General features: G+C 41.3%; 1 protein-coding gene across 1 annotated transcript in view; it reads left to right on the top strand.

Moving 5' to 3' along the window:
* The first annotated feature begins 2,670 nt into the window (after positions 1 to 2,670).
* Positions 2,671 to 26,115, top strand: part of HTR1F (5-hydroxytryptamine receptor 1F) — a 114,635-nt gene continuing 91,190 nt past the window's right edge. Inside the window, exon 1 of the mRNA XM_081858529.1 lies at positions 2,671 to 2,893. The gene's annotated coding sequence lies outside the window, so the exon portion shown is untranslated. The remainder of the gene's footprint in view (positions 2,894 to 26,115) is intronic.

Here is a 26,115-nt window from a genome sequence, read left to right as displayed (position 1 = left end):
CAACAACCCTCTGGGGTTTTGGCCTAGAGTTCTCCCATCACTGAGCTACAGCTCTTCCCTTCCTGCAGCAGCCATCCCTTTACAGTGGTACCTTGGTTCTCATATGCCTTGGGACTCAAACAACTTGGAACCCAAACACTGCAGACCTGTTCCGGTTTGTGAACTTTTTTTTTCTTCAGAAGTCCAATGTGCTCTGTTTTGAGTGTTACACTTCCAATTTGAGTGCCACACTCCCATTTTGAGTGTTACGCTGAGGTCTGTCTGTTTTTGCTATTTATTTTGCATTTTTGTTTTTGCGGCTTTTGTGTTTTGTTTTTGCGACTGTGTGGAATCCATTTCAGCTACTGATTGAGTGAGTGAGTGAGTGAGTGAGTGACTGTAGTACATGGTTTATTGCTTTCATTTTATGGATCAATGGTCTCATTAGATAGTAAAATTCATGTTAAATTGCTATTTTAGGGGTTGTTTTAAAAAGTCTGGAATGGATTAATCCTTTTTGCATTACTCTCTGTGGGAAAGTGCACCTTGGTTTTAGAACGCTTTGGTTTTGGAACGGACTTCCGGAACAGATTAAGTTTGAGAACCAAGGTACCACTGTATTGGGAACATTCAGGTCCTTTTAATAGAACAGAAGCAACTAATGCTGTGCTGACGATTTATTATGTGTGGGTTTTTATGGTGGTCCTAATTAATGAAAAAAAGAATTTGCATTCAAAAATTATGAAAGGTGTGAGACAATTATGGTGAAATTCTAATGGGTGGGGTGCAGGGGTTTTTGTTGCACTTACCTTGCTTTTGAGGTAGCCAAGAACCTTCATTATGCAAATTCTATCTCCAGCAGTCTGCATTATACAGCCTCCTGGTTGCCCATTCTTCCTAAAAAACCCATGATGTCCTTAGCTAGTTTTTTCTACAAGTTCAGAGATCTGGGAAGGCTGCCTACTATTCTCCTGACCTAACAGCTATTTTATCATTATCATTATTTATGCAATGGCTTTTTACTTTTAAATAAATCAGTGGGGGGGGGAGGGGGGAATGTAAGAAGAAAAGAAACTACTTTCTTAAATACAAAATCAGTTATCATACTGATCTTAGGCACCTGGCAGCTGGCCTCTCCAAGTTCTCATGCTTCAGTGAAAGCCCACGGAAACTTTGATGGGTGTCTTCAGATGAGCCTGGCAGGTTGCAGAGCACTGAAAAAATGTTTAATTGAAAGTAAATGGCAAACACTACCTCTTGGCCACCTCACAATAATGAAGCAAGCGCAATCCTTCACCCTCTGAAATTAAGAAATTCTAAAGTGCCCTTCAGATTTGCTGGACTTCAACTCCCATCATGCTTGATGATTGCACAGGCTGGCTGGAGCTAAAGGAAGTTGTAGTCTGACAACATCTGGAGAGTACCTTGAATTGCCTACCAGAATTAGGAGGAGGGAGATGAGATAAAAAGTCTTCCCCTTGTTGTAAGCAAGGCAGGGTGTGCTGATGATGCAGGAGGCATATGAGAAATGACATGGCAGGCAAACCATGCACAAAAGACTTCCAGGTCATCCAAACTTGGAGATATTTTACAGCGATTGGAACAGACTGCATAACCAGCAAATAAGCCTGCAATTACCAAAATTGTTGTCTGAGGCTATTAAAAGGAGGAGATCTTCTTCCACTGAAATTATCAGAATGGATAAAGAAAGATAGCTGGGATATTGTGAGTGCAGTAACAGAGTATCGAATGGAAATGGATGTTTACATTAAAACATAAAAAATATATTGACAAACTACCTTATAGAAGGAAATTAAGGTGATTTCAACTCTCTTTTTCTTAGGAAAATAGGAGTATTTTGCTGCTGTTCCTTTGGAATGCTAACACTGTGCTAGGGTGGGTGGGTGGAGATATTATGTGGTAAATGTTAAATGATTAGCTAAGAGGAAAATAGAATTTTGCTTTTCACTAGTACAGCATGTCAGTTTTTTCTTTAAAGCAGGGATGGTGAACCTGTGGCTTGCCAGGTGTTGTTGTACTACAACTCCCATCATCCCTAAGTCATTCTGGCTGATGAGTTTGGGTCTAATGACCTGAAGAAACACAGGTATGTTTCTGGGGACTAAAGGATTCTAAGATATGAAAAGCAGGGGATATTTATTTCTTTAGAATACTTATATTCCAATTTATTGCCCCAGGAGACTCTCAAAGCAGTTTACCAAAGATCTGAACAATACAAAATTGAAGAAACGTGACTGATGTGAATATAGATTCAGATTTGATCCTTGGAATTTCAGAAGCAACAGATATTCCAGGATTAAAGAAGCAAACATGAAGAAACTGGCAGGTGAGTTTTGAGTTTTGGTGATTCTTTGGACTACTTCCTCAGGTGGCTGAAGGGTGATGAGATTCTGTGATGTGGATGAGATTACAGATCCTGGGTGGCAGGATTGTAATACTGAACTGCCACCGACAGTTACAAGCCTTCATGCATTCCCGCATGACATCCTCTACTTTGAAAGTGATTTGTGATGTAAACGGGAGCGGCACTTGGTGCTCGCAATAGCTCTCGGGGGCTTTCTCAGGAGTAAGTGTATTACTTAGGAACCGATAGGATTTGATGGAGTAGTGATTTAAATATCCAGCAGGTGGCGGTGAGAGAACCTAGTTTGGCTCTCCTATTCTATGAAACAATAGAAGAAGCCGTGCCGGCTGCAGTTCCTGAGCCAGAGTCGTCTCAGCTGCTTTTACTGCTACACTTCACTTCAGTTGCTGTTTACAGAGGTGCCACCCTTTTCACAGACTGGACTATTATACCATTGCCTTTAGGGACTCTCAAGCCTGGTGCTGCTGACTGGAGATGCCAAACTGAAGATCATTTCCTTGGCATGGGATGAGCGGACCAAGCCTGGAGGTGAGATGTGCGTGCTCCGCAGTGGGACGCTTTTGAGCCTCTACCTCTGCATGCTTTTTGCTCAGTGCTAGCCTGTAGAAAACCTGGCTGGCTGGCTGGCTACACTGCCAAGGGCTCTGCTAGAATGCCTTTAGGGGGTGGTGGACATAGTGAAGGATGGCCATTGGGGCTTCCAGTGGGCAGCATTAGGCAAAATGGTTTCCAGGTGACCTGGTGCAGCAGACGACAAGGCTGTTGTGCCTTTGGTACGGAGGAGGGAGTTGCACTAAGTGACGCTCTTCTCATTCTCATGGCACTGTGAGATAAGAAGCTGTGCCTGCCCAAACTCACTTTCCTACATACCTGTAGGCGGTACTGAAGTCCTGTCCTCTGTTGCATCGGGAACGCCAGTTTAAATCAGGACTAAGAAGCTGCACTGTGACTTTGGAAAGCTTAAGGAAGGCTCTCTGGGGAGAAGGTGGCATTCAGACAATATAAACAGGAATTACTGCTCCCTTCAATTTTCCCTCTGTTGCCTTCTCCAGTCTTGGCCTGGGTGTTTTGGTACTGTTTATATTGTAGCATGATTCTGATGCACGTCCTGCTGAGAGACTGACTCCCCACCAAGTGTGCCTAGTGCTGCAGTCTTTGTGGGACCTTTGCCTGCTCATCCTGGGGCCAGGGTTGTTATTTGCTGCATGCTGTTCAGTGCACAAACAAATAGCTGTAGTTAAACAGCAAAGCCCATTGGTGCTCACTACTTTGAAATGGGCCATGCCTTAACACATGGGTGTGTTTAGCTTTTATTCCTAAACATACCACCTTGTATATTTTTTCCTGCCCTCTTAACTCTTCCTTCCCTTTTCTTGCTTTTGTACTGAGTTTGGGGAAGGGAAACTTCGGACAGGTACTGTTTGTGTGTTGAAAACCTTTTGAGATTAAAGAAAAGTGTATTGCTCTTTCTAAAGATCCTAGGCTTCTACCACACCCCCTCACCCTGCTGCCTATGTTTTGGAGCACTTGGTGCCATTAGGGAGCTCAGTATGCCTTTTCATGCAGAGAAAGTCAGCTTAGCATCTTGTTGCACAGAGGCATGAATGTGATATAAGGTACTTTTTCCACAGGAACTCAGCCTGGCTTCGCTTGCAATGAATTGACTTTTCTTTTTGCACCCTCTGTTTCTCTCTCTCTCTCCCTCCCACTTTCTGTTTGGATTTCTTAATAAGCTGTCATCACATTAAAAAGGAAAAAAATGGATTATACAGAGGAAAGACAAACTTAGCCAGCTGACTACCTGCCTACAGGTTTTTAAAAGACAATGAGCTTTTTCATATATAAATAAATACTGTCCCTGGCATAGATGTAATTTGCTTGCCAGTATTTGGTTTGGTTTGGTTTGGTTTTTGCTGCTGAAGCAGAGGAACATGAAAGGTAGCAAAGGCAATTCTGTTTTGCCCAAAGCTTCCAAGAAATTATTGGGAAAGTATTGTTTCTTTCATAAGGTTTTTATTGAGCAATTATTCATATCATACTTCAAAATCTTCTATATTTAAGAGCTGTTCCTAAGACTGGCTTTATAGCACTTTGTGTCAAAATGACCTAGCAGAATCCTTAGCAATAATGTCTCCTAATGCCCTTCTGTTGATATATTGTCAGTATCTAACATGTGCAATTTGACTCACAGTGGGCCTGACTTAGAAAACATATGAAGATGAAAACCTAGATTCCACACACCCCACCCAAACAATAAATCAGTTAAAAATAACTTGCAGCAAAACCTTCGGGGGGGGGGGTGAGTCCAACAACCTCCAGAGAGCCACAGGTTCCGCATCCTTGGCTTAGATGCTGCATAAGGCAATGCAGAAGGGCAATAAATGTAACTGATTTTAATATTTTATTGCTGTATTGCTGTAACCTCACCTGGGACCTCATGGAGAAGTACAGGTAAGAAATCTAAACAATAACAACACCAGAACAACACGGGCATCTTTGCTCGTCCCAGGTAATCCTTCCTCACCTGAAAGACCAAGGCAAGGTTTGGGTGAAGGAAGTGTTAGTCAGAAAGAACAATTTGTCACCCTGTGCATCATTCTGGTCTTAAATTACAGGCTTTTTATCATTGAATCTCCCTGGTTTTTGAAAAAGAAACTTGTCGTTTTCATGTTGGCAATCCCACACTTTTCAAAAGGGATTTGAATCTGTTTTCTGGCAAAGTCAATTTAAAAGACAGACAGAATTACAAATACTTAACTGATAGTGATCATTTCATTGGAAGGCACACATTTATCTTTTTCTCAAAGAACCAATAACTGCAGGTAGCCATGTCTGATCACTGAAACAAATCTAAAGAATAATAGTGGAATTGTACTTTTTTTTGCGCAAAAAGCAAAAGCCATTAGTGATTCAACTTTTGAGTTATTCAGAAGGCTTCCTTGTTCTGTATTATAAAAAGGTGTGTTTGTGTGGCACTGTTTATGGCAGCAAGAGATATCTAAAATGAAAGTTCAAAATTATTCACCTCTCTCTGTTTATCTTCACAACAATCTTGTTGCATAGGTGAGAATGAGCAAAAATGACCATCCCAAGGTCACCCAGTGGGTTTCATAGCTGAGCAGAATTCATTCTCCCTGTTCCAAGTCTACCCACTTCCAGAGCCAGCCCACAGATGAGGCAGGGTGAAGCAGCTGCCTCAGGAAGCAGAAACACAAGAGGTGTTGCCCATCTTCCCCACCACATCAGGTGCTGGTGTAGCCCTGACCCCTAGGAAGTCAGAGGAAGGTCAGCGCCAAAGCTCTTCAATGGCCCGCTCTCGTCAAGTTTCAACGAGAATGGGATGTTCCAGATGCCCTTGCAGAGTTTGCCCTACCACCACCACCTGGTGGTGAGGCTTTTCTTTGAGTGGAAGCCCTTGCAGAGCCTCAGATGCACTCCCCTGTGGGGGCAGCGGTGGGATTTTTGTCTCACGTGCAGAAACATTTTGGCCCACCTCTGCCTACTGTACCACACATGAATCATTTGTCTTTTTTCAGCTGATTAAGAAATCATATCTGTACAAGAGACTTCTCCAGTTCTCTCTAGTTTCCTTTTTTCTATATTTTGTTACCTTACTACAAATTTCACCATCTCTTTTATTCTGCTGCTACTTCAATCACTGCTCCACAGTGAAGGATTTTCTATTACAAGAGGCTGTGCACATGCCTACAAGGGTAAGTTGAATGGGGCAGCAACTGATAGCCGCTGCCTCCAGGGACATTCCTTGCATGCCTTTCCTTGTCCCCCTAATAGCCCTTTGCTAAAGCCAGAATGTCATGAGAGACTTTGATTCTTGCATGTCCTTTCCCCACCACTTGCACACAGAAAGGAATAGCAGAAAGTAGGGTCCTCATGCTGCATTTCAGCTTTCAGAAACTCAGTAGGAGGTCACAATCTCTTCTCTTACCCTACTTGTGTATTCCATGTCCCCTACCATTTGCTAAGAAATAAGCATTGTGCATAGCATCCACTTGGTGACTCTCTGTAAACAGGGAGTACTGGCAGCATTCTAGCTTCAGAATCAAACTGAGCATCTAACTTTGCCAGCAATTGCTGCCATAGGCTTTACGTTAAATTAAAAATTAAAGAGTTAAATTTAAAAATTAAATTAGAAGGTTGAATGCCTTATTTGTCAGAACTTTTTAACTTGCTGTGGAAATTTTTATCAGATCAATTTGAAATTTGGCACACTTCTAGACCTCACCAGAGATATCATGCACTCCAAGTTTCAACTTTTTAATTCAACAGGTGCCCTTTTTTCTTAAACAATTTGAAGCTTAAAATGGCTGGACTTTTTATGAATCTTGCTTTAAGTAAATGAAGATTGCTGTGCCCCTTTAATTAATTCAGTACAATTTAGGGCCAAATTACTCATGTTATATGCCTTTAAAAAACTGTATTGGGTATTATTATTATTTTTTAAAAAAGGAAAGTACAGTTCTAGCTTCCCAGTCCAGTACGTGCTCTCAATCCTGATTGGGGTCCACATGGGTTTCTCTTGAAAATCACCTCCAGCTCTCTGCTATTTCACCTTGAAGCAGTGTTTTACTCCAATCAGGAGCATCCAGCAGTTTGCAGGGGGCTTGGGGTTTTTCCCTCTTAAAAATATAAGCGGCCCATTTTAGTGAAAAAATAAATTGAAAAAAACTAATAGGTTGACTCCTATTTTGAAGAGATATCTGAGTTAGGCTATGTCACAGACATACTTTAAGGTTGCATTCCTGTGCCCACTTACCTTGTAATAACCCCTTCTGGACATTTTCTTTTCTCGCTTCTGAGTTAACATGCATAGCATGTGGCATCCAAAGTGAGATTCTGGAACAAACAGCTAAATGGAAAGGTAAAAACAAACAAGTGAAATGAAACATTGTGATTAACCACTCATCCTCTCAGAAATAAAACAACATACCAGCACAATACTCACATACGGCACCACCCAAAATTAAGTGCTTCTTAGCCCTTTTTTGCAATGGCAGGGAGAATAATATAGGTTTGACTCTGCCATGGAACTAGAACAGAAAAGTTATTCCCCTTGGCTGGATTATGCCCATAGAGTGTTCTTACAAAGTACTATAGACTCGCAGAGTCACTTCTCAAGTCATCACCTTGAGCCATATTCTTAGCTGAGAATTCAATTTCTATCAATGATCAAAGGACATGTGAAAGAAAGGCTGCATTCACACATCGTTCCAGCTCTCTTGCTAATACCAAAAACTCTGCAAGAAGTTGATAAGGGACCTCTATGCCTCATTAACTTAGCAATATGAACAATGATAAGTTCTCAGTTTGGAACAATTGAAAAGTGGGAATAATCCTCTTTGAATATTTTATCTGATGAGGGTGAAATCTCCTCTTTTGGAGAGGCTTTCTGAAACAATACAAGATAGACAATATTGATAGACAATATTGATAGACAATATTAAGTCTATCATTTGGAACTGAATCATGCACATGCAGGGATACTGTTGAAACTAATAAATGAGTTTCATCTCCTTGATTCAAAGGTGATGGGGGAATTTTAAATGCTAGGAAAATAATATTATTTCAGGAGTAATCATGGTACACTTCTGGCTTTTTGTGAACAAGGCTGCTGCTTTTGAAACCAATTTAAAGCAGAAAATATAGGATTGAGATATCACTATAGGGCAACTGGATAAATACATACATACATAATTTTATTTGTGTGCTGCTTTTTCACAATTCAAACCATGCTCAAGGTGGCTAACTGCATGAAGAAAATATGTAACGACAACATAACAAAAGTAGTCATAAACAATAAATAAAATTCAAAATTGAGATTGTCATCCACATAGGAAGGCAAGATTGCACTGTGATAGAGAACTGTATGCTGAAGTTTAAGGACATTTACTGAAAATTTATATACTCTGGCTAGGGAGTAAGTCTTTTTCTGAATCAGCTGGGATTTGCTTTCAAGTATGCATGAATACAATTATGCTACACAACTACTAAGGAAATGAAAAATATTTTGGGATGTGTTCCCATTTACTGTGCACTCACTGCATTTCCAGTGCTGGGTTTTTAAGCTGTATTCACACGAGGCTGTCCAAAATGCATATTGAAGTGTTGGTGGGTTCCCACGAGGCAAGATACAGTGAGAATGGCAAGAGCCTTTATTGAACTAACAGAACTGGACAACAGGGGCAAAGCAACTGCTTATATACATTTCTGAAAGCCTGTGCCACTCCCACTCCCATCGTGATTGATTGTCTAAACTTCCAAGCTGCGAATCATAACTCAGAGTTTATGGGCCAATGGCAGAGGCCCAAATCCTGAAATGTTTTGTGATTGGATATCATGTATTGAATCAGAACACAGGGGCTCAGAATCCTTAGTCCAGACTCAAGCTCAGGCAAACGCAGACCACTGAATACATAACACATATGTATCCTGGGTTTTTTGTTAAAAGATGCTACTGTTTGATGCATTGATTCTTAAACCAGTTTCACATTGATTGCAGTCATTAAGCTGTTCTTCATTTGTCTCTAGCGAAGGTGTGGACACATTTCCCCTTGTCAGTGCCTCCTGGAGCATCCATAAACACAAATGAGTTGAAGCCATGCTGATGTGAACAGCTGGGGAGAGGTGCAACTTCACTGCACTCTAAGGGCGGGGCATGTAATATGAACACACCCTCAGTCTACAAACCTCTTACATGGGAACAGCCTAATTAAAGTTAGAGTGGTTTGCTTTGACAATTGAATTCTATATGCCTGAATGTAATTCACAGTGAAAACTTCATCTCCTTAAAATTCATATCTTCATAGAAAGCCACAATATTTCCCTTCCTCCAGATTTTTTTTTTTTTAAAGAACAACAACCCTGGAATATGTTATGAAGTGCCACTGTAGAAAATGGGTGATGACAGTCATTCCACATGGATTCATCAACAGTGACAGCTCTACAATTTTGTTATATAGAATATGAAATGGAAATTGAAGCAAAATAATATAAACTTGGACTGCATGCTGAAGCAGAAAAGTTTAGTTCCGGTAACAGCTGTAATAAGGAAAATAATAGCTGGAAAAGTGTTCACCGTGTAAAAGTCATTGCTGACTACCTACAGTTTCCATTATTTTCAGGAATATAGGATGTTGCCTGATATTGAGCCAAACCTATTGGTCCATCTAGCTGAGTATTATCTACAATGGATAGCAGTGCCTGTCCAGGGTTTTGGGGAAGTGTCTCTCCCAACTAAGGGTTCAACTATCACTTCCTGGGAATATAGGTCTGAAAACCAATAGAGTATAGGGGATAACATTTCTCAGGATACCTTATATAAAGGGCAAATCAACAAATAGTGACTACATCCTGACTACATCCATAAATCCATTTCCATTCCATGTATGCTATCCCAAGGTATCTGTTGAAACCTAAGTTCAACAAAGGCTCTACATAATTGTGAAAAAGTCAGTGCCTCAAGGTAGTGAGGTCTTGAGTGGCTGTCCTTAATCTAAAGGTACCAAATAGAGCACAGGCAGCTATAATGGATGCCCTGCCTTGGTTGGCATCATGGCTGAAGACCCAGCTTCTAGGATCATGCAAACGAAGTGATGAATACTTTTCCATTGGAGATTGCAAGTGTGAGTCAATATTTGAAAGAAAAACAGGAAGATTCCAAATTGCACTTCTTGTCTCAGTTCTGCTTGTCAACGGTTGATTGTTTCTTCTGAAAGAAATGTGGAGTTGTCATCGTGAAAGTGTCAATATTGTGCATAAAGAGGCTCTAAGCTCTGCACATCAGTGCGCACTGGTGCTCAGAGCTCTATGCAAATGTTCAGAGCAGCCTTTACCAATCTCGTGCCCTTCAGAATCCAATGTTTTGGATTCATTATGCTGGCTGCGGTTAATTGGAGTTGTAGTCCAAATTGGAGATGTAGTCCAAAACATCTGAAGGGCACAAGATTGGCAAGGGCTAGTTTAGGGAGAGCTGGCAAATTCTGATAGATTCTAATGAGATCCTTAGAGCGTAGATTATGCTGCAGAGTTATAGGGACTGATTTTGTGCAGCCCTGAGTATGTTTGCGTATGTGAAAGTGATATATATTTGTATTAAGGAAGTGTATTGGTTCTGTGTACGTCAAACAATGAGACAAATTGGGGGAGGATTCAAGTCATGATCTCATGCTCCCCATTCAAATTATGCTCTTAACAAGACAGAGCAAAGATTCCCTAACTTCTTGAATTGCTCTGTGGCCTTGGTTTTTCCAAAAAGATAAGCTTGTGACCTTTTAAAAAAATATATATTTTCTTTTCTGAGAAATAAAACCAACCTGAATGTGGATATACTCAGGATTAGAGAGGGGAGGGGTGCAGAAGGGAGTAGGGAGATTTTTGTTTTGTTTTGTTTTGTTTTTGATAGGCAGGCCTAGCTTTTAAGCATAGTGAATTATATTTCTAAGGCCACTCCAATCATACTGATTTGTAGAAGGAATGTTGGAGTAAGGAAACAGAGTTGTTCTTCACATGGGTTGTCGTCATTTTTCCTTTCAGGTGTGAGAACTGGTCATTAGCAGCAAAATTAGATTATTGTGGTGGCCTGCTTATTTCTTAGTCATTCTTTTTCCTAACAGTGATAAATCATTGCATGCTCTTTCTTTCTTTCTTTCTTTCTTTCTTTCTTTCTTTCTTCATGGAGGGTACTTCCAGGAAGGGGAAAGCAGTGAGAAAAAGTGTGAGTTATCCAGCTTTTTATGAAGTGAAATAACTTTTTTTAAAAAAACCAAGACCTAGTCATCTAAACTCTGGCATGTTTCTCATCTGGGGCACTTCCCTCATGCTCCCAGTTTTCAAACTGATTTCCCACCAAAAAAAAAAAAACAACCCTAGGGGAAGGAAACATGATTACTATTTTCACACACCAAAACTGTAAAGTATGCCCCATGGGAGAACTGTTGCACCATCTTTCAGAAATGTGGCAGCCTTCATCCTCTCAGGTGGCTATGCCTACAATTTGGAACCATACCAACAGATATTTTTTTTAAAAAAGCTGTAAGCTTTTTAAAAACACACACCCTATATAGATTTCCATGAAATCCAGCAGGCTTGATCTGCTCTGGAGGGGCTCCTTTGCCCATAATATAATTTCATCTAATTAAATGAAAAGGAAAGATAGAGATTGCCATTTTAATGCCATTCCCCATTATAGTCAATTGGGCAAAACATAGTTTTGGATTAAATAGATCTCATTCAGACCAGAGTAACAAATCTGGCTGGATTGAAACAGAGTTGATCCTAAACAGATCAGGCTGCTTTCAAAAGCTACCAATACAAGGCAAATCTTGTGAAATGCATTTCTATGAAACATTTTCATTTAAAAAACCCCCAAATAGAAATGGATGTTGCCTCTGTCCCTCCGCCCTCAAAGCAGAAACGTGCATTGGTGTGGGAACTAAGGGTTTGGTAACGTTGCTCTTGCCTCTTGCACACTTCTGTGGTGCAAAAATTAAAGGTGTTTACAGAAGTCCCTGCACACATAGGTACAGAGGTCCCTGCACACCTGTCCAGAAGGAGAAGAAAAATTGTGGGGGGAGAACACAAAAACATTCCATCAAGAAATACCTTCTACTGTGGATGGGATACAGCAATATAAAATAGGCTTTAAACCTCATGTTTGTGAGTCCTTGCATGCCAGCTGCACACATGGAAAATTCAGATCTGCGTGACTTGTTTGCAAAATATCGCCCCTGGAAGCACCCCAAGAGCCATTGCAGATGATGACATCTAAAGACCAATGTCATCTGTTTGGTTTCTGTGTGCCACTGCTTCTGCTCTGCAAGCCGCACGCAACTGAACTGATCCCTACTCATCCAAATGGAACACAAAAACACAGCAGTCTTGCCAAATCCCTGCACAATGTTGACACCTCTTTCGCGAGGTACTTTCCCTCCCACTTCTCGCTTGGTAAGCAGCTGTCTGGAGACGGCCTTGATTTTTGTTGCCACAACCAGAAAGGACACAGAATCAGCAAGCAGATGAGTCACGGGCAGGTCAACAAATCACTGAATCTCCAGTTGCCTTTGCTATTTGGAGATGGAGTAATCACAGCTGTCGTCTGCTGGCCCAGGACAATGGTCTTTTTTTGCACACAACCCGCTGGATTTGTTTGTATTTTGTAGAGAGGGCAACACATTTCTGCAGAGATCAGCTAGTGTAAAAATATTTTCCCCATGTTACAGACAGAATTATGAGACACAGGAAGCTGCCATGCTTAACCATACCCTTGGTCCATCGAGATTATCTACACCAGGGGTAGCAAGTCGGTGGCTCTAGATGTTGTTGGACTCCAGTTCCCATTATCCATGCCTATTGGTCATGCTAGCTGGGGCAGATGGGAGCTGGAGTCCAGCAGCATCTGCAAGGCCACAGGATACACACACCTGGTCCAGGCATACTGGTTAGATTTCCATGGTTTCAGGTAGGGGCTTTCTCAGACAAACTCACCTGGGAACGTATGGGGACCACAGTCTTTGCCGCGAGTAGAGTCATATGAGAATGGGGATTTTCTTTGTACATCTAATGGTTTTTTCAGAGGATTAGATGGTAAATTGTATGCAGTTCAGAATGTATATTCAATATTATTGTCAAACAAATAAAAAGGGGGGGGAAATGTCTTAGGTGAATCACGAGCATTACTTTTATTCTGTTTTTTTGGTGGTGGTAAAGCTTGTGGCTGAGTTAGTTGAGCTAGTGTGTTGTCACAGAATGTTCATTAATACTCCACATAATGAAGCTGCTAGCAACAGGATGTTCTCTGTCTAGCTTCTCTGGGGAAAGGACAGATTCTGGAGACCTGGAACACAGACTCTGAGACTGATCAGATAAGAGAAGGTGGGGCTGCAATGCTTATTAGCTGAAGATAGTAGTCCATGGGGTAGAGTCGAGTCCCAAGGAAGACTTGTTGGAATAAAACGAGCATAAGGGTAAATGGAATGAGATACTACAAACTGAGGAAAGAATTGGGTAGGTGGAAGGGCACAGAGAGACTTGGCTGATTGAATGGAGGGTTTTGTTTTTGCTGTTGGGAGGATACTGCTTTTTAAATTATTAATTGTTTGTATTTGTATTTTAGATTTTGTGTGTGTGTTCATGGAATCTCCCTTCTGAAAGCTTTTGCTCTAGAACCGTGGTTCCTAACGTGGGGCACACTGAATTTGATTTGGGGTGGGGGGCAATTCAAGAATGAGTTATTAAGAGTGAATGGCCTTTTAGGCTTCCTCCACGTGAATAGGAGTTAATTTTTTGAATAATAAGAATTATATGTCACAGGGGGGAGGATTGGCGTTTTAGAGATGCTTAGGTGGGAGATGGCCAAAAAAGGTTCGGAACCACTGCTCCAGAAGGTAGCCTTAACGTACTTCAACAAACAAAGACTTAGGCTGTGTACATACCATACATTTAAAGCACACCCACCCACACACTAAGGATCCTTGGAACTGTGGTTTAAAGGAACTGTGAATAGTAGGTGTGAGTTTAAACTATAGTTTCCATTTTTCTGTTGGGGTGGGTGGGTGCCTTAAATCTGCTTTACATGTATGGTGTGTATGCAGCCTCACAGTCAGGATGGAGAGTCAGGAATTTGAAGAAGCATTGGAAGCACAGAACTGAAGTAGAAACCAAGGAGAAATTGAGGCATCATTTACGCACATGAGGTATTTGCGACTTTTGGAAGAGGATAGAAAAGTATTTTGGTAGCCTCACTGTCATGGCCAGCTGCTAGGATCTTAAGATGTTTATGTGTAAGCATATGGAGGGTATGTCTTAGAAGGGAAATTATAAAATGCAACTGCTCCACCATAATCAGGATCTTTTTATGAACAGTTGTGCAGATACTTTACAATGTGTAAAATTTGTAGTTGGGAATGTGTCTATCCGTGGCATCATCATACATTTTCACAGAAACGTTTGCTGTGTCAAATCAACACTGATCTATGGCAAATACAGTGCAAAGAACGGCTCAGTTTGGAGATAAAATGAGACAAAATATGCAGAGTTATTTCCAAACCAGTTTAATAGTGGCCAGCAATTCTTAGGTACATGGCAAAATACTGAATAAGGACTTTCTCTTTCTTTTTTTATGTACTTACTGGGAATTGACAGGAAGTACAGAGCTTTAAAAGGGGAATCTACTTCAGCTTAATAGCTTCCTTTATTTAAAAACAATGGCTAGGATCCAAGAGCTATTCCACATATGCACCAAAGCTTTCTTGGCCCTGTTCAAACCACTGTAGCCTCCTGTACCCTCTAGCTAGTTGCCCTGGATGTCAATTGGACCTTCCTAAGGGGGTGTCATTTCATGGGGCTACATCTGGAAAGGAAACACACTAAGCTCTTTGTACATAAGGAAGAGCCTTATTCAGAAGTATATAAAGATTTAGGGCAGTGTGACCGATTCCACTGCACTGGGCACTGACGCTAGGGGACACCACAGAGAGTCACAACTATAATGTAGTGAATTGGGCAGAACAGAAGGCAAGAAGCAGGTGGGGCACCGAATGTTGGCCTCACACAAAATGCCGCTGAAATCTGAAATACCAAAGTTCACCCCTGACATGATGGTTTTTAAAGTGTCGCCACTTAATGAATCCCCCCACAAAAGATGATAAAACAGGTTACATATTTGAATGTGCCAGTTTCATATTATATAGATGCAAAATTAAAAATATACTGTAATTTAAATGGAAATATGGTAAAGCTTGCCGTGGGGAAGATTGTGACCCTGCCACTTTAGACAGTCATGACTTCCCTCCCCCCAAGGAATCCTGAAAACTGTAGTTTGGTAAGGCTGCTAAGAGCTGTTGTTGTTGTTTAGTCGATTAGTCGTGTCCAACTCTTCGTGACCTCATGGACCAGAGCACGCCAGGCACTCCTGTCTTCCACTGCCTCCCAGTGGAATTCATCAAATTCATGTTGGTCGCTTTTATAACACTGTCCAACCATCTCGTTCTCTATCATCCCCTTCTCCTTGTGCCATCAATCTTACCCAAGATTGACTTCTTTCCAGAGAGTCTTCTCTTCTCATGAGGTGGCCAAAGTATTGGAGCCTCAGCTTCAGGATCTGTTCTTCCGGTGAGCACTTGGGGCTGATTTCCTTCAGAATGGATAGGTTTGATCTGCTTGCAGTCCATGGGACTCTCAAGAGTCTCCTCCAGCACCACAATTCAAAAGCATCTATTCTTCGGCAATCAGCCTTCTTTGTGGTCCAGCTCTCACTTCCATACATCACTACTGGGAAAACCATAGCTTTAACTAGATGGATCTTTGTCGACAAGTTAATGTCGATGGTAAGAGCTGTTAGGAGACCTCTATTCCCCCACCAAGCTAAAATTCCAAGTTCCCTGGGAATAGTGACTGATTTTTAAACCTTGTGAAGACATATTTAAACTGGATATACAGGCAACAACCAATTTACGCATGTCCAGTTGACACACAACAGCCCGCACATGTATCACAGTAACTGGGAAGTGGCCGGAGAAGGGGGCAGAATGGCGGGTGGCATGGGGTGGAGCAAGGGCTTATATGTGCTCTGCCACTGCATGTAATGACCTGGAATGCAACCCCCGTGCAAATCAGGGTTTGCCTTATACTGGAAAGTCTTTCAAGAAGGGACACCTTCAGAGGATTGTCCTCCGTAAAGTCACCCTACATTCTTTGGATCCTGCTTGTCATTGAATGCAACTCTCAAACCTGTTAATACAATTTAATTGAGTTGTTTCAGGTGTTTGGGTAACTTTTCCTGACACTATGAATTTAAGTTTCTTGAACTATCCAAATTTGCATCTATATTTAGCATATATTTAGACACTGATTTTTTCTGACTCAATTTTTTTTTCTTCCCTCACCCCTTTTCTTTAAAGAAAGTCATGCACAGGATGATACTGAACTTTAAGCAAACTGGTTTTATCTGCCTCGGTTTGTTTCCAGGTAACACAGTTCAGTATTTCATAGGAAAACTTCTGATCACTTATTGCTGACTTCACTGAGACAGTTTATGGTTCATTAGCTGATGATTCAGTTCAGGAACACTTTGGCCAAAAGAGGTCTCTGCAGGTTTACACATCTGCTGTGTGAATTGGTTCCCAATAAAGAGCAGGGCTAGAGCTCAACTTCCATTATTAAAGCTATTTCTAAAAATAAACCAAGACATTTTACACTGTGAACTCTTACTGGAAACTCATTGATCATTTAAATGCAACAGCCACTCACAGCTGATTTGGAGTATTTCTACTCTACTTCACAAATAATTATGAAATATAGTTAGTTTTCTCTATCACTGTATCAAGATGATAATACAGGGAACCTAACAGGTGTTGCTGGTGGGGGTTTTTTTATTTTATTTTATTTTCAGCATTGGTGTGCTTCTCCATAACTCAAAGAGAGAGTGTGGTGTAGTGGTTAAGAGCGTAGACTCGTAATCTGGGGAACCGGGTTCGCGTCTCTGCTCCTCCACATGCAGCTGCTGGGTGACCTTGGGCTAGTCACACTTCTCTGAAGTCTCTCAGCCCCACTCACCTCACAGAGTGTTTGTTGTGGGGGAGGAAGGGAAAGGAGATTGTTAGCCGCTTTGAGACTCCTTCGGGTAGTGGTAAAGTGGGATATCAAATCCAAACGCTTCTTCTTTTTCAAAGATTTTTGGATGGTTTACAGGAGAAAACAGTGTAAATACGAAATAAATATTTAGTTTTTATTTCAGGCTTTTGTGTTTTATGTCAAATCAGAGCACACAGAACCCACAGGATTAAAAACACCAAGGCTTACACCACAGGTGTAACCAACCTTTTTGGGCGGTATTGCCCTAAAATGGTTTGTATTCAGCACAGTGCGAACTGATTTCTACATTGGGACTTCCCCTTCATCTTCTCCCTCCTGCAGCCCCCTATGAATCCTCAAAACCTGCGCTGGAGGCCCCCTGCTACCACCCCTGGGGCAGATTTTGGAAGTGCAAGGGTGGCTGTGGAGCGAAGGGGAGTAAGAGGAAGCCCTGCTGCATGAGCAGGAGTCTGTTGAAATTCCTCTTATGGGCCAACACAGCTCCTGTTTGTTTTTTAATAACATACGGTTGAATTACTTCTCCTTGCTATGTTCGAACCATCTTGTGTTACATCATCCCCAGGAACAGCATGGAAAGGGAGGGGTGGAGAATGCAGGAACACATTATTCCTGTTTTGTTTTGCCATTCTTACTGAGCTACAGCCGCATCATAGCCATGACCAGCAATCTCAAGGACTCTGAATACTATCATTGTGTCAGCATCACCATCTGCCTGCTTAATATGAAGGCCAGCATTATGCATGTGAGCTAGTAAAAGCTTTTGTAAGCCTTGATTTATTGTTCAGAAAAGCAGCTTGATGTTGCAGTCATCAATAGATCACTTAGACTTGGTTGCTTTTCACCTATATGGCCTTCTTTTTATTACCATTGTATTATACCCAAATATGCTGTTATGCTGCCATAATGTCGCTTACATAAATGGCACATAGAATGTCTAAATTGCTCAGTGGTTCCACCGATGAAGCCAAATTACATGTTATAAGAACCCTCAACATGCAATGTGTTGTCAGGCAGCTGTTCTGCTCATGAGGCAGAGTATTTATTCTTCACAACACTATTTTTATCTCAACAACAACATGCAATCATAGTGTGCCAGGAACAAATATCACTGCCATCACCCATCCACATTTCCACGTGGTGGCTATTTATCAACAATATTTACTGATGCCCAGATATTATACAGATTATTGCACCTGCTGTCTCAACTTCCTTGTAGCATTATTTCCAATAGTGATACTTTGTTGCCATATTTCAAAAAGCGAACATCCAAAGTTGTTGAGCTGATTTTCAGAAATTCCACACAACAGACAAATTCCATATATGTCCAGAAAATCTTGGATATTTCTGGGAAATCCCGAATTTATGGCAGCCCTATATAACTGATCAGAAAGGATCTTACTAATCATATCAAGGTACGTGGTGCATTTCTTGCCCAATAAGGTTGTAATGACAATGGCATCATCACAGTATTGCTGCAATTTCAGTTCCAACCCAAACTTGGTGTAAGCAGGAATGTTGTCACTCCAGTGTCATAATAAACTATGACTTTATTGTCATCAGAACAATCCTATGCAAACCTCTGACTCTTGCACTTTCCCCTACCCCACTATCCTCTTACATAGCCACTAAGAAAATTCAGAAACTTTAGTATCTGTTTTGAATTATCCAGAAATTCTTGTATTATCAAAACCTGTCAAGCTGTGATTAGTTGTGGTTAACTAAAGTTTGTTGAAATATGCCAACTTCAAATCACAGGTTACAAAGATGTCCTATTTTGACAAAACCATAGTTAAGATGAACTGCAGTTTAGCATTATATTTGAAATCTAAACTGCTGTCAATGAGTAAAAGAAGCAGAACCTTCCTATCCACTTGTGGCAGCTCTGAAGCAAGAGGGAGGCGAGGATATGAGCCAAGGGTTGAAAAGATTAGTTCCCAACACAACACACCATGGTTTATCATTGTGGTGACTGAACACAGACATAGAATATAGACACTTTCTGTTGCTTTTTGTGACACGACACATCAACTTTGACTTTAAAAAATAATCCTTTTCTGAACAGAAGCAGTTATTTGGGGGCACTTAGAGTTGACACAGAAGCGCACACTTCTGCTTTCATGCCTCCAGCTGTTGATATGTTTAATATGTTAGCTACAGCTATCTCCCTCTGGTGTGCGTTTTACTTTCTACAGTGAATGAGCAAGATGAAGCTACTGATTATTACCTTGTTTGCTGGGTAGAGAGCCTGAATTCACTTGTTTGTTTGTTTGTTTGTTTGTTTGTTTGTTTGTTTGTTTGGCTTGTAAATCACCCCCATCAAACCCCCAGTTTGCAACTTAAATAAAGCTAAGCACAGACCCATAACAATACAACCCTAAGACATGTCATAAAATTATAAAATCAACAATAAGCAAAACAATGCTGATAACATTTCTATGTTGTTGTTTAGTCGTTTAGTTCTGTCTGACTCTTCGTGACCCCATGGACCAGAGCACGCCAGGCACTCCTTTCTTCCACTGCCTCCCGCAATTTGCTCAAACTCATGCTGGTAGCTTCAAGAACACTGTCCAACCATCTCATCCTCTGTCATCCCCTTCTCCTTGTGCCCTCCATCTTTCCCAACATCAGGGTCTTTTCCAGGGAGTCTTCTCTTCTCATGAGGTGGTCAAAGTATTGGAGCCTCAGCTTCAGGATCTGTCCTTCCAGTGAGCACTCAGGGCTCCTTCAGAATGGATAGGTTTGATCTTCTTGCAGTCCATGGGACTCTCAAGAGTCTCCTCCAGCACCATAATTCAAAAGCATTTCTATAAGTATAGCAATTGTTGGAATAGTAATCATCATCATACTGAGAGCAACTGGAATGGTCAAGGGATGGAGCAATTCCCCCATGAGGGAAAGTTGCAGCATCTGGGACTTCTTAGTGCAGAGAAAAGAGTAAGAGGTGACATGACAAATGTTAATAAAATTATGTGTAGCATAGAGAAAGTGGACAGTGAAAAAAACATTCCCCCTCTCATAATGATAGAACTCATGGACATTCAATGAAGCTGAATGTTGGAATATTCAGGACAGATAAAATAAAGTTCAGGGAAGTTTTTCATGGTTGATGTTTTACTGTTTTTTAATATTTTGCTGGGAGCTGCCCAGAGTGGCTGGGGCAACCCAGTCAGATGGGCGTCATATAAATATTATTATTTTATTATTATTAAAGCATTTCTTTCATAGAATCATAGAACTATCATAGATTCTATGATTCTAGAGTTGGAAGGGACAATTCTATGAATTGAACTCACTCCCATAGGAGCCAGTGATGGCCACAAACTTGGATGGCTTTAAAAAGTAATTAAATTCATGGGGAAGAACTCTACTAACCGAGATGGCTGTGTTGTACCTTCACTGTTGGAGTCAGTATGCCTTTGAATATCCATTACTGCGAATCAAAGGTGGACTGAGTGCTGTTGCTTTTCTATCCTGCTTGTGGACTTCCCACAAACATCTGGTTGGCTACTGTGAGAATAGGATGCTGGACTAGGACTAGGTGGACCATTGGAATATTCCAGCTGGATTCTTTTGCAAATATATATAGGCAAAATTACAGTGGTACCTCGGGTTAAGAACTTACCGTATTTTTCGCTCTATAAGACGCACATTTTTCCCTCCAAAAATTAAGGGGAAATGTGTGTGTGTGTTATGGAGCGAATGCAGGCTCCTTGGCTTCAGCACAAGGAACCCAAAGCTTCCGGAGCACAGTGGCAACTCCCGCTGCGCTCCGGAGGCTTCGGGTTGCCTTCCCTGAAGGTGAAGGCAATGTGGGAGAGGGAGAGCTGCACAGCGCCCCTTCAGTGAAGCGGGAGGAGAAATGGAAGGGGCTCCATTTCTCCTGCCGTTTTGCTGAAGGGGCGCTGCACAGAGAGGGGGAGAATTTATTTTTTTCTTGTTCTCCCCCTCTAAAACAAGGTGCGTCCTATGGTCGGGTGCGTCCTATAGAGCGAAAAATATGTTAATTTGTTCCGGAGGTCCGTTCTTAATCTGAAACTGTTCTTAACTTGAGGTACCACTTTAGCTAATGGGGCCTCCCGCTGCCACCACGCCACCACCGTACAATTTCTGTTCTCATCCTGAAGCAAAGTTCTTAACCCAAGGTACTATTTCTGGGTTAGCGGAGTCTGTAACCTGAAGCGTCTGTAACCCGAGGTACCACCAGAGCTTCTTCCGATTGTTCTCAAGGAGAGCATGGGCAAACCCAGCTAATGACAAGGTGACCTCGGGGATAAAGAAGCTTGCCCATCACTGAATTTCATCAGTATGAGAAACACAGAGGATTGTAGTTGCCAACCCTTTTGTTCTCATAATCTCTCTGTCTCTTTGGAAACTGTGTGATGGAGCAAAAAGTAGTGGATGAAGCATTCCACTTCTCTGCGTCTTCATACTTACTGGATGTGGTCACGCCTGTTACATTTCTGTCTGCCTCTCAAACACATTTGGAAGCACAGGAATGAAAAGGTGTCAGTCAAATTATTGCTTCCGATTCTTCTCCACACACCATTTGCTACCTATTTCTTCTTGTATCGTAATCACCACCGTCTGCATTTGACATTACTCTGGGCTTTGTAACGTGGCAGCATTTTTAGTTTTAGCATGCTAGTTTTAGTGTCTCTATCCTCACTGGTATTCAAATCATGAGTGTATGATGAATCGGGGTATTATTTGAAATTATATCTTAATTAGCGCCTAGCGTAGAACTGAGTCATATCAGGAGTGGATGTCTACCGCAGAGCGGGACGGAAGACGGGGCAGGATCAAATCTCCGGTCTGATTTGTAATCAGACTCCTGGTGTTGTTTTTTTAGCTATAGCAACAACGAAATGACTGCCCTTCCTCCCAAACTAAGCTGCAGAAATGAAGAAAGCTGGGAGAGGATAACCAGGAGTACATCTGTGTGTGAGAGGAATGTGAACTCTGTTCAGATCTAATAACCAATTATGGCACTTAATATTCGAAGTCCCTTTTTCCCCACCTGTAGCTCCTGTTGATGAATCTTGGGGTTCTAGTAAAAAAACAAAGAGAGCCTGAATCCTTTTTGACAAAATAAGGATTCAATGTCCTACATTCTGAGGACTTTTCCTTTACATTCTGCTTACTGGTCGCTGAGTGGTAGAAATGATAGCTTAGTCTGAGTTTTCAGCAGGAGACTTAACTATAAACTGCTCACCAGCCCCCAGCTGGACCTTTGATTTAAACTGCTTCAAGCTTGATAATCAAAGTTGCATTGTATTATATAAGCTTCCAAACATTTGTCACAGGAGGTAAAGCTATCAATTCCAGGCTTGATGTGTAGAAATAAAATTGACATTCACGGTGCCAGATGTTGCAAATGGCATCAAAATCTGTAAATCTGAATGGTAATGGTATCCAGGACTCTGTAAGTTAAAATCTGTGCTCCAACGTGTCCTTGGAAGATAGATAGTATGAAGCCAATGAAATTGCCTGAAGCGCTTAGCGGTCTTGATGAACTATCAGCAGTCTGCACTCAGCAGCAAAGTATCTGAAGTGTCATCAGGGGTCACCTCATTTAAAATGAATTATCATAATCCTAGCATTGAACTTCTGAAGGGAGGAATGATGGTTAAGCAAAAATGAACTGAGTGGAACAAAGAAGGCTGTGAGCCACTTCACCAGACTGAGTCAGTGACATCAGTGGATCAGCCCCCACAGCAAACAGATCTTTCAGAAGGTTGTGGCATAAGTACTTTTTGGAGTTCCCAATAACTGAACTACCTGCTTCTGCAGCTCTCTTTATGCATAACTCACATGGAGGGAATTCACATGTAGGAGGAGGAGTGGGGTCATACCTCTGGCCCTATTCCCTACATCACCCAGTTGGGTTATCACTACTTCTAATGTATTAGTGTTGACTGTACTATGGAAGTCTCTGGACCAATTTGGAGAGCTATGTCAAAATATAGCATAACTGGGATATTATTTGGCATGATCATGTCTTTGATGAGGAAGGCCTACATTTCAGAAGCTGCTTACACATAGTCTTTCCTCTTCACATGTCAGTGCAGGACCATTGGTGATGTGGCTAGCCCAGCCGCATGGCACAAGGAGCAGAACCACCAGCATGCCCTGCCCTCCATCCAAGGAGAATATGAATAAATGTCAGCGCAAAGTATCAAGATCAACGTGTGTCCTGCAGTGCATTGGGTTGCTTATTATTTGCTGTACACTCATACTTACCAAAGGGACCATAGAATCTGAATCTAGCCAACAATGTCTATTGGAGTGTTTCAGAACCAGGGATGGTAAATCCCATTTTGATGCTTGAGGGAAATAAATCATTTTGAAAATACACTTTTAAAAGTTAAGCTGTATTTGCTTCCAAGAAGCTACATTTATTTGGAGGTGAATATCTAAAACAGAAATAATGAATCAAGAAAATGAGGAATTCACTTCCAGAATAACGAGGCAGAGAAAGGAGCATAAAGTGGCCAAAGCAATTGGTAGGCTAATATTTGTGATGGACTTTCACATAACTATTTCTCCCTACTAAAGTAGGAGGAAATAGTATCAAATTCTGACACATTTATCATGGAAGATTATGCTTTTGGTTGTTGGTATATAACTACAAGATGATAAAATCTTCTTCAAATAATACTAGCTTCATGCACACACACCAAAATATTCTCTCTTGCATTCAGCAGCTAATTTTTAATCTTTTCAGACTGAAGACATACGTTGAAATGTTATCTTTGGCTCCCTGTCATATGTGTACTGCAGGCATTTCTTTCCCTCCAGCATCCTCCTACGTTTCCTCTTCTGACTTTGACACTCAAAATGTGTTATCAACTGTTAAAATGAAATAAAAGTATAAAACGCATAAAGTGGAAACAAGTTACCTATCCATAGCTAAATGTCAGGGGTGTGTGGAAATGAAGTACTGTACTATAATTTCAGCTGAAATGACCTTTTATGACTTTAGTTAATTAATGTTAATAATTACAGTATAACATTTAGGACTCAGTTGAGCCAAAGTTGAGGGCCTTTAAATTCAGTTACCATGAGAAAAACTCCCACACTAAGCCATCAGTTAGGGAGATTTCCATTTTTTGTTTATTGCACAGTGGCTACATTTTGTCCTTAGTGTTTGTCCTTCATTGTCCATTGCAAACCACCCAGTGATCCTCAGATGAAGGGACAGTATAGAAGTTAATTAATTAAATAACATTAAAAGAAATTGTGCTTTTTGAGCATTTGAAGTGCTCAGCAAAGTTTTTGTCCCTCTCCCATAACACTAGAACACATGGAGATCCAATAAATAAAGAATGCTGCCTATTGCATTTCACTGCAGCAAACATCTGTCAAGCTGTGTATATTATTTAAATGTACTGAGATATCCAACAGAACCTTATTTTTTAAAAAAATCAACTTGCAACTAGACTGCTTTTGAAATAGATAGACAGATATAGATACAGGCTAAACCTTAAAAGTATTGGAGCATCAAATCCAACCCTGTCTTACAATGTACTCACAGTTGAAGTAACACACATTACCATCTGGAGGAGGATCCCCATAAAACCATTAAATCCAGAGTCTGAAATTGCTTATCTACACCACTGCATAAACCACTGAAAAATCCATATAACAGTCCAGTTTGGTATGTCAGTATTTATATTCAGTTTCCTAAAGCTAAAGTGTCCGCAATCCTGGCATGAAATGACATTTCTGAACATGGTTTCAATGCCAGCAGCCAGACAGGCAGCCAGGACCCACCAAGCCACTTTCACAAGCAGATGTAAAGGTTTGTGTTCATTGTTTTTAAAGGAGCTGGGGGGGTGAGGAAGAAAGTCTACGGTAGGATGGAAAGCAACCCCCTTTTCAAGATAAATTGACATGTAAGCTTGGACCCAACTTGAAATGGCCCACAAGTCTTAAATCAAGGAGGCTGGCATAATTACCTCCAGGACCAGAGGGAATAAGCTGGGGTTCACAACTGAGGAGATGTTGTTGCACGCAAGTCCGACCTGTAGCCTTCCAGAGGGCATCTGGTTGATCCCTTTGAGAAGAAGACACTGGATGAGATGGGTCTTTGGTCTGATCCATCAGGGCTTACATTCTTATGGCACACTGTTAGATGAGCCCGTTCCAAATTGAGCGGAGGGCAGTTTGCCCAGCACTGGCTGAGGAAGAAACCTCTGCTTGTAGCAGCATTAGGTGTGAAGCAAGGCCTGTCTGGCTGTGAGACACGTGGTTCATTCAGCTTTTTGCTCTAACCTTTCTTCTACTACTCCTCCTGAAAATCCAGATGCATGGATGCAACATGGAGCATCCATGGAACACAAGCTGGCTTCTACTGCCTGAAAGAAGACAGTCACCCTGTGCCAGTTCTGTTTTCTGTTGATACTCTGCAGTACAGCTTCATTGCATAAAGCACTGGCTGGGGCTGATGGGAGTTGTACTCCAAAACATTTGGAGCTCTGGTATTGCAAATCCCCATTGATCTCCATGGAACTTATTTTCTAGCATGCATGAATAAGATAGTGTGGTTTCTGTAGTGCAGCTAAAATCTGCAAGTGATAACTATGCAGAAGGTACAAGTGAGTCAGCAGAGCTATCCTCCTGCCTCTCCAAAAGAGCAAAATTTATAATATTGGAGCATGTTATGGAGTAACCTCATATTTTTCTCTTTTCAAAGCATTTGTTGGGGGGGAATGTTGGGCTGTGCTAATATTTATTCAAATTCAGATGTATGTTTTACTATTGTTTTTCTACATATTTTTTTAAAAAAAGCCCTACATAATAAGCAGTTTGTAGAATCACGACTAGCAGACGTTTGTCATATGGGCAGTCTATGGCATATTCTGTGAGTGGGAAGATTATAAAGCAGCTGCTCTCCATGACCTGCTGCTTTGAAAATGTGGGAGTGATTTTCATGTGACAGGGTGAGCACTTGCCAGTAGGAATGGTGAGGAGAGGTGACACTTGTTCTGAACTGAGTGGTAGAGATCACTCACTCTGTGCAAAAAGAGATGAGGGAGCAGCATTAAGGAAAGGGGGAGGTGAACCCCCTCACAAGTACTATCACTGAACTTTCAGCTACAGCGTGTTATTTTATCACAGACCTTGGGACCTATGATTGTGAC

The sequence above is a fragment of the Podarcis erhardii genome, assembly GCF_964252035.2.
Source record: "Podarcis erhardii genome assembly, chromosome: 4".
NCBI lineage: Eukaryota > Metazoa > Chordata > Lepidosauria > Squamata > Lacertidae > Podarcis > Podarcis erhardii.
The sequence above is the reverse complement of the archived record's forward strand: the minus strand, read 5'-3'. Positions and strand labels throughout refer to the sequence as shown.